Here is a 15,206-nt window from a genome sequence, read left to right as displayed (position 1 = left end):
ATGCATTTGACTTTATCTATAATTACACTTTCTACAATTTCCTTGTGCATAATCAATTTCAACGATGCATGGCAAGACAAACAGCTTGGCTATCTTTAACTTGCTATCCCCACACAGTTGGCTGGATGAGCTAAGCAAAGAACTATCCAATCAAGCCCAGTCCAAAGCAAAGTTCTCCTCCTTCCCTGAAGCCGAAACCACTTCACATGTCTTTGCTTTACGAGTACTATCCATGTATATGTTGTAGTCAGCATTGAGGCACGTGTTCAGTTGCTCAAACATGGTGACGGCCGCTCAATAAACGTATCCCCATCTACCTTATTACACACCTAACATGCTTAAATGTAGATGTGTGTGTGAGTGTTGATGTGTGTGTCGATGTGTGTGTGTGTACCTAGAGCTCGTATAGCGGCGGCGCACATATTTAAAGAGCAAACGTTTATCTAAGTTGTACCGTTGCGGTTTCCGTTGACATTCAAATGCGGAAGCACCTGTCGCCCAGTGTCGACATCGGCATCGACATCGACATCGACATCGACATCGACATCGGCACACAGACCGAGACACCAAAGGACCATAAGACCATGAGACCAGGCGACCAAGGACTCGAGACGACTACAACTAAGCCAACAGCATCAACATCAGCAGCAGTAGCAGCAGCTACTTCCGATTTCGCACGCAGCTAGAAGAGCAGATACTTTGAGTTCGGAGACTTAGGCTGACTTTATATTGCGAGAGGTGCTACAAAAGTTATCAAAGTACACACATCAATTGAAAAGCATAGAAAAATAATTAAAGTGAATCTGTACATTTGCTGAGATATAACACACAAAAATAAATAAAATTATATAATTTTGGTTGTTTAATTAAAAGATTTTTTCACTTACGATAAATTTTCTAGTTGGTTAACATTGAGATCGATTGGCAAGATATGTTGAAGGTCCCACATAAGTTAAAACAAGTAATGAAAGCAAAGCACTGCGGTATTAATTTTAAAATATATCAATTTAATATACAACAAAAATACTACAATGCTATTAAAGCTTAAATTTGGTATATTAAATATACCATAGAGTCCAAAATATATCAGATTGTTAGCAAAGCAACGAAGCATCCGGTAGTAATTGTACTTCAAAATTTTGTAGTTATTATTGTTACCAAAATTCGTATAACATAAATACACTCATACATTTAAAAGCATATTAACTTATCATCTTCAATTATAATGACTCACGGCGACTTTTGACTTACTATAGTATGCGAATTTAAGCAATGTATTTTCGGTGTTTAGCGATCCCACACAAAAATACTGTTGCTAAAGTATTTTAATTTGTCAGTCGCTTGATACAAAGATTTGTAACGTTGAGTCGTTCATAAATGAGTTCTTGAACCAACGAACAAAAATTACTTAGTTAAGGGAACGAACTGAATAAGTTCACACTTATCGTTATATATCGTTTACTTTCTCATTTATAATCTTTAGTTCGATTTCGTTAAGTTGTTCACTTTAGCTCGAGCTCCAGCTTATAAACTGGTGTGGTAGCATTTAGATTTTAAAATTGATTAAAATGAATTTTATAACTTTATTTAATACCTCAAACTGAACAGTACTCCATTTTCTATAAAATTAATGGTATATTCTTACACAACACTAGTGCAAACTTATTGAACGAACCTCGCAACTCACTTGCGGGTGCGTGCGATTTGTCTTGGCTGTCTCGCTGGCATTTGCCGGATACACACTTCGCCGGGCATGCATGACAAGTTTCTTGAGCAACTCCTTAGCCCACTCTCTCACACCTGAGCACTTGCTGTCCCCCCTCCTCTTTGCCCCAAGCACTTCCTCTATGAACTAGAGAGAGCATGTTGCCAGCTTGCGTAGTAACTTTTGAGTTTTCAAGTATCTGCGTCGTGGTTGTCGTCAACTTTAAATGGCTTCGCTTACACCTTGAGGATGTCATTGAACAAATTAATTACTTGACAAGATTACAACAGACCCAAAAACAGGAGGCAGCGGCGGGTTTAGCTTTAGAGCATCAGATGCTGCTCATTAGAATGACGCATATTGTTGCCATCGTGAGCATCATGGCCATCATTACGAGTATCATCATTATACTGCGCTCCCAAGCCACCAAAAAGGCTCTTGCCGCATCGCATTTTCGATTGCCTGAGCACATTATTAATGCGCTTCTGATGCGTTTTTGGCCAAAGTATTCAACTATCTGTGTGTCTATGCCTGTGTGATGTCGTTGTTGTTTGTATGTGTGAGTTATGCGCCATGGTCACCCGCTGCTGTGGTGTGGCATGGGGCAGCAGCAGCAGCAGCACTGGAGGAGGAATGAAAAACACAAATACAATGCAGCTAAATGGCCATACATTGGTCTCCACTCACTTGGTAGCTGCTGCTCCTCCTCCTGTAGCTGTTCCTGAGCTCCTACCGGAAATTGGAAAAGCGTTGGCTTATACTACAACACGTGACGAGTGGTGGGTGATGGAGGTGGTCCGTAGTCCTCCTGCTGGTGGGGTCCTGGCAGTTGCCTGGCAGTTTTATGCATGCACCGTTCATAAAGTGTGTGCTCGCCATTTTCCACTGGCCAAAAAGACTTTGCCATTGTTGTAACCAAAGGCATTGCTGCGCTATGATGCTGTGTTATGGACTGTCCGACTGTGTGTGTGTGTGGTGTAGGGGGCGGAAAAGGGTAAGGGGAAAACACTCTCGATATACTGCACATGAGTCTTGGCAAAGCTGCTAATGGCTGCTGTTAAGCATCCATTGTAGCACTGTGCAAAGTATCTCTGTGTGTAGGCATGCACGAATATACACATACATACTTAACTTATATAGTATGTTGAATGTGCAGTAGCAGTCTGGTTAATGTACTTAGCATAGTGTTTCCTCCTCCTCCTCATCGTGCTCCGCTGCTGAAGGTGGGATAAATGCTAATAGTTTTGTAGTGTGCATTCCATTAACTTCGAGTGAACTCTGTCTGCTAAAATGCCATAAACATGGCATCAACACCAAAGTATCCACGATAAACTTATTGAATATGACTTTTAGTGTAGTATATTAGAAATTAGATACATAATGTTTTTCCACATGAAACTTGTTCAAAGAGGCCGCTAACTTGTCGATAGACCCTATCGGTATGGGTTGACATTAGCTATCGGTATCATTCGTCGTAAAAAGTATAACAGAAGCAGCAGGAGCAGCAGCGGTCAGTCATAAAGTAAACAGTAACGAAGAAAGCAGTATTGTTTAAGTTTAATCAAATTGTATTATAAAAATCTCTTAACTCTAAATATCTCTTAAATATCTATAAAATAAAATCAATGGCTATCTCTATAAACAACATTACATAAATGTATGCAATCGGCAAAATAAGCCATCTCTTGCAAAAAAGTATATTTAATTTATTGCTATGTCTAATCGATTGTCAGTTTATTATTTAAAAATTGTCCAGATATTTTATAAATTTGGGATTGCAATTTCTTTTAAAAATTTTTTAGTTTGTATCTTTAAGATAACATCGAAATTCTTATATTTCGCTTTAGAATAATTATTTAGTTTCCAGATATTTAATATCAAAGTCTCAACAAGGTTCTTAAATCACATTTTCATATTTGATGTCTACATATAGAAGAACCATAGCTTCCAATATTTAAGACACCTACTGAACTACATCCTCTAGGATGTCATTAGAAGATTGTGGTCGATGATATATCATAGACAAAATACGATAACGTATCCATAAAGTATCCATAAATGTCAAGGCCATTGAAACTTTTATCTTTACCATAAATCAAACGCTCGATCTTAGAAGATCTGGATTTTACTGGTGAAAATCCCTTTAAGACTTAATGAAAGAGTAAATTCATTCATATGAACTCCGATGCACTAAATTATAATCGATATATAAATTCATTTAGAGCCCACAATTTTTTAAAGTCTAAAACTTAAGCAATTTGAGCTAATACCTATATTGTGAAAATATTTTACAACAAAATATCAGTCAGTATGAAAGTCAGTAGTTGAAAATGAATCGCAACGAAAAGAAAATAAATCATAGATAACTGGTTGGTTATAAAATAAAACATTTTATAGCTAGACTACCTAACTTATTAAAGATAAGATATGATAACCGTATATTTAACAATACACGCCTTAAAAAAAGCAGTGCTAAATTTAGAAATTATTATATTTTGCGGTATTTTAAATCGTAATTAGAACTTGAAGGAAGTTACGAGATTTTATACTCTAAATTCATAAGCATAAGTATTTATGGTTTGAAGTAGGGCTAGAAATTTAGATGTGCTAAAAAGTAATGTATTATAATTTTAAAAGAAATGCAGATCTTTGATCTATAACCATTTGATTGTAATCGTTGTGTTGCGAAATTGGCAAAATTGTTTACAAAATTAACATCTCAAAAGAAATGTTTGATGGGAATGCAGCCAAAAAGTATGCTACAAAATAAATCGTGTGTGTGGCCTGTGGTTTTGTTTTCAACTTTTATGCAGCATGCAAGCGAAATCAGTCACTTTGATGCATGCGGCAGTTGAGCATAATACACAAAATAACCACAGGCAGATCGAGAGTGAGAGTGAGTAAGAGAGAGCCCAATACTTGACCATCTATGTATACAATATACATATGTGTTTACATGCATGTAGATTACACACTCAAACCTCAGCTGGCTTTCCATTTGGTTATTTTACAAATACGTAATTTTGTTTAGCGTAATTGCGGTTGCAATTGAAACCGGCCCTTGATTGGGAGAGCACAATAGGCCAAACTGACACATGTACATGCACTCTCATACAGTGAAGCAAATAAATGTTGCAAATTTGATATTTACGTTTTAATGAAGGCTTTCATGTTTGGCGTCATTGATGAGGCTGGCGTTTCATATCAAATTGTACAACTCTCGATTGCATACGAAATGAGATTTTGGCTTACAATTAATGCCCAGCTCTGCAGTCAGCTTGGCCTGGGTCAACTTAATAACGTCGAAACCAACTGCAGCTGGTGTTGCAGCGGCAGCGGCAGCCAGAGCAAGAGCCAGAGCGAAAGCCAAAGGCAAAGTTCGTTGGCATTTTTTGCAATAAAGCTACAATGTAAACAATCAGTATGCAACATCGACTTCACACGCGATAAAAAAAAACTTCACAATCACACACACATACACAGGGAGAAGGACAAGTTAATAAAAGTTCGCGACATGAAAGGCGGATTCAAAAGTGACTTATACACTACAAGAGCGTATTATTACGCAAAGTGATAAATTTATTTAAAAAAGCTGCATATGCCATCGAAAGTCTGGACAACAATGCGTATGATCAATAATGCAAATATGCACTTAAAGTAGTAAGCCTGCATGGCCAACATGATTATATCAATTTATGATGGGAATATTTACGCAAAGTTAAGGTAAATCTGAATTTACAAGAAATCTGATAAAAGTGCAATCTTAAGCGAATGGATCCAGTATAAATAAGTTGATTTTAATGAATTTAAGTGAATGTCGATTGCAAGAATTGGAATTTCTTGCTGATTGTTTCTGTTCGAATTCCGTTCTTTAACGAATTCTCTATGCCAAGTTAAGCCAAACAACAAGTGGGCTTTCCATTCCTGATGTGCTTAGCTGACAATCCGCTTTCCGGTCTAACCATTCATTTCTTTTCATTTCTCTTCTCCTGTCTTCTATTCTATTTTAGCTCCAATGTGTGGCGCCACCTATTGGTCATTCGTTTGACAGCTCACTTAATTAAATTCCATTGGACACCTTCTTGAACGTTGGCATTTGGCTGTTGCCATTTTTATTTTGCAATTGCCTTCTGCCTAACTTTTAACTTTTTGAGGCTTTCCCACAGACTGCTTAGCTTGTTCCTCTTGTCTATTTCAATCTCTCTTTCTCTTTCTCTCTCTCTCTCTTCTGCTGTCACTATCTGCTATACTATATATATTTTTCGCATTCTATCTGTGTCTGCATCTTTCTGGTTTCGTTGGTAATTTACGCTTCACATGGTCAATGTGTGATAAAAATGCTTCTGTTGTTGTTGCTGTTGTTTTCACGGCATTTTCTTGACATTATATTATACCTGCCACACACTTGTAGGGTGGATGGGTAGTATAGAAAAGTAGCAAAAAGCAAATGCGTGTAACAAGTAAAAGAAAGCATCACAAACCTATTTAAGCATATATATTCTTTATCGATCACTAGTCACTTTGGCTCATCTCATTGCAATACGGAATTGTATTCGTTATTTAAATAAAATTATAATAATAACTCTTAATTAGAATTAAGAGAAGAGAGGATATAAGATGAACGATCTCAGCGATAATAATAGATAGCGCAACATTTACTATGTTTGCAACTCTTTTAGAATTAAGCATATATATTCTTGATCTTTCTTCTTAAAGAGAATAGACTATATTTTTACTTTTATTTGTTAAAAGATAAAAATGAAACATTTTAAAGAATATAATAATAGCTTATGAAACAATATTTATTATATTTGCAGCTATTTTGAAATTTGACAATGAAAATCAAAACAATAACTTTAATTTTATACTTGATGTATGCAATTTGAATACACATAAATAATAAGTACATATGTACATATCAATAACATTAAGGTTTTAAATAACGCTAGCAAAACAAATCACATATTTTTGTGTTGTTGTAGTCTGTTTGTTAATCCTAACCAGTATCTCATAGTGAAGACCTTTCGCCTGTAGCTTTCTTACTTCTTTTTTGTTTGTTTTATTCTGGTTTCGAAAGTTGAAACATAGGTGGCGTTGTGTGCTGGACTAAGCTGCTTAGCTGCCGGGTCTATGCGGTTACCCTCCGCTCTGTCGAGTATGTGCTCGCCCTGACAGTGATTGGTGTTTGTGTCAGGGGATTTATTTATCTTTTAAAAGTATTTATTGCTTCACGTTAAAGTCGCGTAAAGGCAGAAAAAAAGTGGAATTTGGCGAAGAGGCGCTGCTTAAAGCAAAAACTGCGTCATTTGGCACGCAGCTCTTCGACTTAATCCAAATGCAAAATGTGGTAGTATCAAAGTATCACTACTATTTTTGGCCTACGACTATCATACATCTTCACTTTTCATTTGCTTAGCCTTCTCAGCATCCTGGTCATTTGACACTTTCACTTTACGAGCCATACAATTTATTTCACTTTTATCTTACATCAAGACATATTGATTTTTCTCTTTGTCCACACCGAAAAGAGAAAAATTGCCCCAAACCTCAACCCTATTGCCGGCGATTATCTAGGCAACAAGCAACAAAAAAGTAAAGTTTTTTTTTTGGGCCTCCGCTTTGGGGATTAGCTTGGATGAAAACATCATGGGGGGCCATTGTCCTCTACATGCACATTTGATGTGCCCCTCACAAATACTAATCAAAGTTGATTGATTACATGAACTCATAAAGCTTAAGAGCCGAGAGTTCTGTATGACCTTTACTACTACATTTTGTTGCAAGGACACTTTTAATAACTTTTTCGCACAAATTAAACTTGTCATTCGACTTTGATATGGGTAACAATTTGATAATTAGTCTACAAAAATATTTCAATTAATCGACATAATGGAAAGGTAGCAGACAGTCTATGGAAAATTGTTTTAATTCGATTAAATTAAGCACCTTTGACATGGGCTGTTAGGCACACGATGCGTATGCTTAATATTTATCTAAATGTGCTTGGCATTTCTTTAGTCGATAAATGTACGTTTATGCTTCATGATGCGTATTTGCATTTTACATGGCAAATATAGAAGAGAAGAGAAACTCAATAAAAATCTGTGGATGGCAAAAACAGATTTGAGTTTTAAGTACCAAATACTTTTGGGGTAATGTGCACTCGTTTCCAGCGGGTTTAGAAACATATTTGGGAGCCAAAGTGAAAGTCAATTTGCATGCAAATCTCGGCCAAGTTGGTCGAAAAGTAAAGTAAAATAAAATCAACTAAATCATGTTGAAGTGCATGTCTAAACAATAAAAACCACATTAAAATGAAATTCAATAAAACAAGAAGACGACGAAGCGGTCAAGCAGGAGACGGAAGCGCACTTGACCTGAAAACTCATTGCAATCAAAATAGGAAGCGACTGCTGATAAACATGATGAGCACAATGATGATAATGACCATGCTGATGATGTTGCAGATAGGCCAAATGGCTGTGCAACATAAACAGGCGGCTTTAGATTGGGCATCTTAGCAGTGGGGAGGTGGGAAAGAGAGTGAGTAAGAGAGGGGTTGAATCCATGAGCATGTTACCGAGCCGCTTCTCAAGCTGCCTCTGAGTGACAAACTAATTTCATTACCAGCAGCTGGCACAGACATTTGCTGCTGTTGTTGGTGCTGCTGCTGCTGCTGCTGCTGCCGCCAGTGAAATCCGGTCATAATGCTTGTAATAATAATCAACAGCATGAGCCTGGGATAGCGAACGAATGTCACTGGACTGAAGCGAACGAAACGAAACGAAACGAATGGACCAAACATGCCCACAGATGATAAGTAGCATGGACACATGCAGCGACTGGACTCGGAATGGGAAAGGGAATTGGAATTGGACTATGGAATGGCAGAGAGTGGTAGAGTGAAGCAATTGCCATGGCAAAAATAGAACAATTACACTAAAAATAAAAACAAAAGCCAGATAAGTGGGCCACATAGACACACACACACACATACGAACACGAAGCACACAAAAAGTGGGCGGATTGGCTGGAGTGTTGGGCGTGGCAAGCTGTGTGTAATATGTGCACAAATTGAAAATAAAGTTTTGTAACAAAATGTCGCACCGGAAATGAAACTCACAGCATGAAGCCGGGAGCAGAGTGTGTAGCCAAGCGTATAAACTGGGTGTATAGAGAGGCAGCCACAGACACAGACACAGACGTAGAGAGACACAGAGACACAGTCGCAGAGCAATAGGGGCGTGGCAATGCACAGTATTGTTTGCCACTATCAAAACGAACAGAGCGAAGGCTGGGCGCCTTAGTCTAGGCGCAGTCTGCGCCAGTTGAGCCTTGCCATAATAAAAGATGACATTTTATAGCAGTCACAGCCAAGTCAGAACATGCCAGCAATGGCAAAAGCGGGCCGTCGTTTGGTGCGGGGCATCGGGTTTTAACCTAAGCAGCTCCAGAGAGAAAGAAAGACACAGCTGCTGCACAAAAGTACATAAACCTAGAAATGTCATGTTTATTTTAATTTCATAAGGAAATTGTCTGTCTATAGTTTTGGCTTTCCAAAGCATCTAACTTCTCCTCACCTCACTTCCCCATGGTATACATAGGCTCCATGTCGTCGTCCCTGGCACCTTTAACATTTGGCTAATAAGCACGGCTGCAAAAGGAAGGCACTTAGCCAGGTTATATCTGGTTTCGGAACAATGTCAACCAAGCACGTGGTGCTGCACATTATTTTTTTACGGCCACGATAAACCCAGCTACTTGAGCGATTTATTGCCTAACTGAAATTTATAGCACATAATTAGCATATGAAAATTGTCAAGTGTCGTTTGGTTTGTGCTTTATTCACATACACACACTTAAATTGGTTATGTGTGAGTGGCATAATTATAATTGAATTGAAGCTGCATGTTGTAATCAAATGATTTATTTTTAGTATTATTTCATTTCAATACATTTATCACAATTTCAAAAAAATTCAAAATAATTGGAATTGCATTAATATTCACTTTATAGACCCGGTACTTTTAAGTCAGAAGGGTATTATAGCCAATGAAAATGTATATAATAGACCACAATATATATATTACTTATCAGTATTAACAGCAGAGATGTTAAAGCTTGACTGTCGGGATGGTCGAACGACTTTATTTTATAGATTATACGAAAAAGAACTACAATTTGTTTGACTAACATTATTTAATTTTTTGTTTGATTCAAATTTTGAATACCTCAGTTGGTTTGGTTAAGTTCTAAATGGCAATTTGATCGCAATTTATAATAATTATTGTTAGGACACTTTAAATAAGTTTTTGTTTTTATTAAACATGGGTGCAGGTATCTCACAAGCAAACATATCATAGCAATCTCTCATTTTTTACTTTATAATATACAATGAAGCAATAAAATAATAATTTTCAGTTTTCAACGTAACATGTATATGTATGTATTGAATCTAAGTTTAATTCAATTTTATTATCGCGTTAAAAGTTAATTGTTAGTTGTTATTCAATTTATGAGAACTACATTTTTCACAAGGGTCCAAAGGTACTTACAACTTTGTGGCTCCAGAAAATGTATATACCAGGCAGAAGAAGGCATCTCGTATGAACACCTAGAGACTAGAAGAGATGGAATAATTTCAGTATTTTTGTGGAATATTAATTTAGTATATTTTAAAATTAATAATATTGCTTCTGTTAAAATTGGGTAGCGGGTTTCTGTAGCTTTGAAGGTCTGTGTTTCATATCTTCAACGTTTCAGAGACTGCAATTCTCACTCAACATTAAAAGCGCAATTATGAAAAACTAATTTTTCATTGCAATGCATAATGATTTTTGTTTGTATGGGAAAAATCATATGCAGTTTATGAAAAAACTTTATCAAAATATGTTAATTAATGAATACAAAAAATTGTGGAAATACTACGGGAAGCTGTTTTTAAGAATGGTTGTATAGTGCCAATTGAAGTCTGCGAGATATTGTTACTTACTTGAGCTTGAGCTTGAGCTTTGTTTACATGTAGAAACAGAATGCATAAAATTCCGTTGTTTTCATAGGCCTAACTTTTGTTGGCCTTCCAGTTGAACATAATGAGCAAAAGACTGAAATTATCTATTAAGTATTCCAAGAGCTGGCGCCATTTCGTCCACTTCAAAAATTTTAATGTGCTACTTAGTAGCAACACTTTAGTCAGAGCGAAACAAACAATCAAGCATGCTCGACACCCACACAACCGTGTATTCAACTTCCCCGCACCCGTCTGCAGTTCCGTGAAGCCATAGATCCAGCACAGACTCGACCGAATAACCACTCATCTAATCACATCGTTATCGTCATCAACAATTTTGCACTGTCATTGTCGAACAATGGCCGTGGCAGGCGACAGTTGCCTCATCGGTGGCTCAACGTCCTGCATTCTAGCCATGGCCAGGCTATGGCTATGGCTATGGCTTTGGGTCTGTCGCTGGCTCTAGCTGTGGCACTGGCTAACCGTTTAATCATTTTGTCACGCGTTGGCCAAACAGCAAACAAAAACGCGACCCGGCCGCTTGTCGCGTGCTCACAAAGGTGAAGCTAGCCGGCAGCTGGCGTTGTGAATGAAAATGGGTTGTCACGGGTTTCAAAAAATGGGTTGAGCGCCGGCAAACCCGGCAGACCGATAGCCCGTTGGCCTAACAGCTTCCCGGCTTGGTTGTCAGGCTGCCAAGCTGTTAAATTTTAGCATATGTCATAAAGGCTTAGCCATGATTTATACTAAAACATACTACGTACCACAAACTATACTATATTCATATATAGTGTTGATATCTGGGCGTCAAATTTCTGGCGATACTTTGCTAATAAAACGAATTAAGGCCGCAGCAACACAGGCTTGGGGCTGAAAGCAAAACAAATGCGAAACTAAACGATTTACGAAGCGGCAGCGACAAAGACAAGTTGACTGGAACGAGCTGAAGTTACTGCGAGTATCTACCAGGGATTCGATGCAAGTTCACATTACTCACTCTCCCTGGTATGTCCATATATCTTCATTCTGAGTTTGTCAATGAGAGGACGCGATGCCATGCGATGCGATGCGCTGCGATGTGACTCGACTGCTGTTGTGCTGCTCAGCTGTGCACAAATTTACTTGTGTATAAATATTTATATATTGAAATGCAATGCGAATCGATGATCAGTGCTAGAAGGCGACAGCAACAGCAATAGCAGAAGCAAAAGCACAAGCATTCCACTCTTTTTCTCTTTAACCCTCGTCACCCATTTTTGTATCTCATTCCCATTCCTATACAAAAACACAAAGTCTTTCAGACTGCGGGCCAATGTGCCGCAATGCAATCGAGCTGCACGAAATTGAATTTGCTGCAAGTTGCTGCCGCTTAGCCTGTCTATGCTTCGAGGGTAGCTTATAAAGTAATTTTTACTCATTAAATCAAATGGATGGTATTTTTTATAATTTCTTTTTTCTGTTTACAAATTGTGCAAGTAAGAACTTTTATTGAATGATTAAAAGGAATAATTGATTTAGAAAAATCAAGAACACATCAAAACCAGTTAATGAAAGCAATATTAAATTCAAAACATTGGGAAATTTAGTAGATTTAGTTTAAATTTAATACAAGTTTATAATTTTATATTTTTGCAGTGGTAAGAGTTTGGTAAACGACTCAAAAATTGAAGAGCATTCAAATTATTTGAAATTATAGAATTTTAGTATTTTTCAATGCTGAGCAGTATATATAGTATGTAGTATATTTATATATATTTTGTATATTATGGGCAAATAAATTTTTGATTTATTATTCTATATTTTAATTATATAAATTTAATTACTTTTGGCATATCAAGATATTTTATCGAATTAAATTCGCTGTTTAGAGAGTTCAAGTTGGGTGCTTTTGAAAAAAGATTTTATTTAAAAGTTGACTTAATTTTTATCCACCTGTTGTGCCCGTAATAAAAGTTCAATTGCATGTGAATCATTAACTTTCATATAATCTTAGAGCTGCACTCGCAAAAATGGCGCCACAACTGTGTGGCAGCATCAGCATCAGCTTCTGTTTCAACTTTTCTTGTTGTTGTTTGTCGAAATTCAACATGCGAAAATGCGATTTGAGCTCATCGCTCGCTGTGTCTCAGTCTCGATTTCTACTTGTATCTCCATCTCTATCCATGTATCTGCATTTGCAGCGGCAACATCATCGGTAAATGCGATGGCAACTGCATTTGTGTGTCTGTCTGTCCGTCTCTCCCTGAATCTGTATCTCTGTCTGTCTCTGTCTCTATCTATTGGATTCGAACTGGCACTCGCTGCGTGTTGTCGTTTGTCGTTAGTCGTTTGTCGCTTGTCGGTTGTCTTGCATTGCATTTTGGGGGCTTTAGCTGTGACAAATCTTTATGCAATGTTGCATGTCGTCTGATTTTGCCATGATGACATGCTGATGGCATAAGCAGGGACAGCAAAAGGAAACACAGGCCTGCCTGCCCGTCAGCCCAGTCCCCAGTCTCCAGTCTCCAGTCTTTAGTCTGTGCGTCCGCCTCTATGTCTACATGTCGCCGTATCTCAGTCTTAGTCTCTCAGTGATTTGCTCACTGAAGTGTTAAGCACAAAAAATTGGTAATGGCACTGGCTGGCTCCTAAGTAGTAGCTGCTCTAGCTGCTCTTTCTTACTTTGGTCCGTTCTATTTTTTTACTTTTGGCAATCATTGCGCAGGTTTCTCGTGGTTTGATTTGGCAATGCATTGAAGCTTGGCTATCCTGTCATTGCATGAATCGAAGTGAGTTGTAAAACGTAAGTACATGCAATTGCTGAAATTACAACATTCACGAAGTTATTTGAGAAGGAAAAAGGTAACCAGAGTTAAACATATCCCTTGAATTTAACGTTTTTTAAATTGAGAAGATCTTTAATGCTCTATGAAGATTTTGTCACTTTGTCGGGTCCCTCACAAAAGGGGACAATTGCATACTTTTTTAGGCCGGGCTAATTGTAGCAGAAGCCAAGGCGCAGGCACGCGCCAACTGCAACTTTTTGTGGCACTTGAACCATTTTCCATGTGCTCGAAACTTTGGCAATAAAATTTGTTTCAAATTGCTTTTGAAACAGCGTTTGGCTGTCGAATGCTGCAAAGAGAGTGCGGGGATAGCAATAGAAATTGGGTAATTGGATGCTCCCATTCAGTTATATACTATACTTTTACTCTATATAGTTTGAAAGTTGTCATCGGGAAACAGTACGGGGAATGGGATCGGAGCAAAGTGCACCCCGGAGGGGCATTAGGGCCTCTGGTAAATAAATATCAAATATATATTGAGAGCGGTCGCGCAAAAGTTAATTACATTGTGTTAACGGGCCGACTAATTTTGTAATTCTGTTTCTGAATCATTTAACCATGAAATTGGTTGGCCAACCACGCCCAAGTGCCCAAACGTTCAAACGCCCAAAACGTCAACGCCCGCCCCCCTTTACCACTGCCCCGTCCACCCATCCACCCCCCTCGGAACTCCCAATGCTTTTGCCTAAGCATCGAGCTCAAAATGATAGTCCGCCAACGCATTAGCTTCAGCATTTACAGCTCGACCAGGACGAGGAGTTTACAGTTCAAATGTGAAAATTAGTCTTTCAACTGGTCGTCTGTAGCTTTTGAGGGAACAAGCCTCGGGGCTCCTTCAGCACCACCACCTCCTTTAGGAAGAAAAGAGGTGGTCGAGAGAGAGAGAGAGAGAGAGGGGAGGAGAGGGGTTGCTTGACAGCTGGCGCAAAATTTATATTGAAACTTTCTGGTCTGAGCATTTTGAATATTTGGATTATACATATTACATATTATTATTTTTAATTTCTGTGGCTTTTACACATAAATTAATGCAATTATATGTGCCGCAGGCTCCCGTCGGCCGTGTCGAGTGGGCGGGGCTCAGCTGCGTGTGCGCCTGATTAATTTCCACTGTCTTTTGATGTTACCAGCTGGCCCCCAGCGGCATTGTGGCAAATGGCATTAGCGTGCAAATAAATTTAATTAAATCATTTTCGTTAAATTGTGTTGTGAATAATTTGTATGTAGTATTCCTTCTCGCTCTTTTACTGTCTCTCTTATCACCCTCTTCTTTGGAAAGTCCAGTGAAAGCCTGGTTGTTAATTATTAGAAGCGCGTCGATGCAGAGAATTAAATGACATTAATATATACATAAGTATAATAATGATAATTAGGGTTGGATTGTCTTTTGAATATTTTTTTTCAAATTTCGTTTCGTTTATCTTCAAATTTATTTGAGACTTTAAGAACATTTTATGTACTTTTTATAGTTTTTATTATTATTTTCTAGGACTATTAAATCACAACTGTAATTTTCCAATTTTGCATTTTGTATTATTCGAATATCAGCATGAATTTAAATAGAATGTTGCTCATATAATTTCTTAGCTGAACAATTTGTTAATAAAGAATATATTTCACAGTTTCATATAATCGTATTAATTTGAAATATTTTAAAATAGACATA

This window comes from Drosophila nasuta, chromosome 3 (genome assembly GCF_023558535.2).
Source record: "Drosophila nasuta strain 15112-1781.00 chromosome 3, ASM2355853v1, whole genome shotgun sequence".
In the NCBI taxonomy this organism is placed as follows: domain Eukaryota; kingdom Metazoa; phylum Arthropoda; class Insecta; order Diptera; family Drosophilidae; genus Drosophila; species Drosophila nasuta.
Note: the sequence above shows the minus strand (reverse complement) of the source record.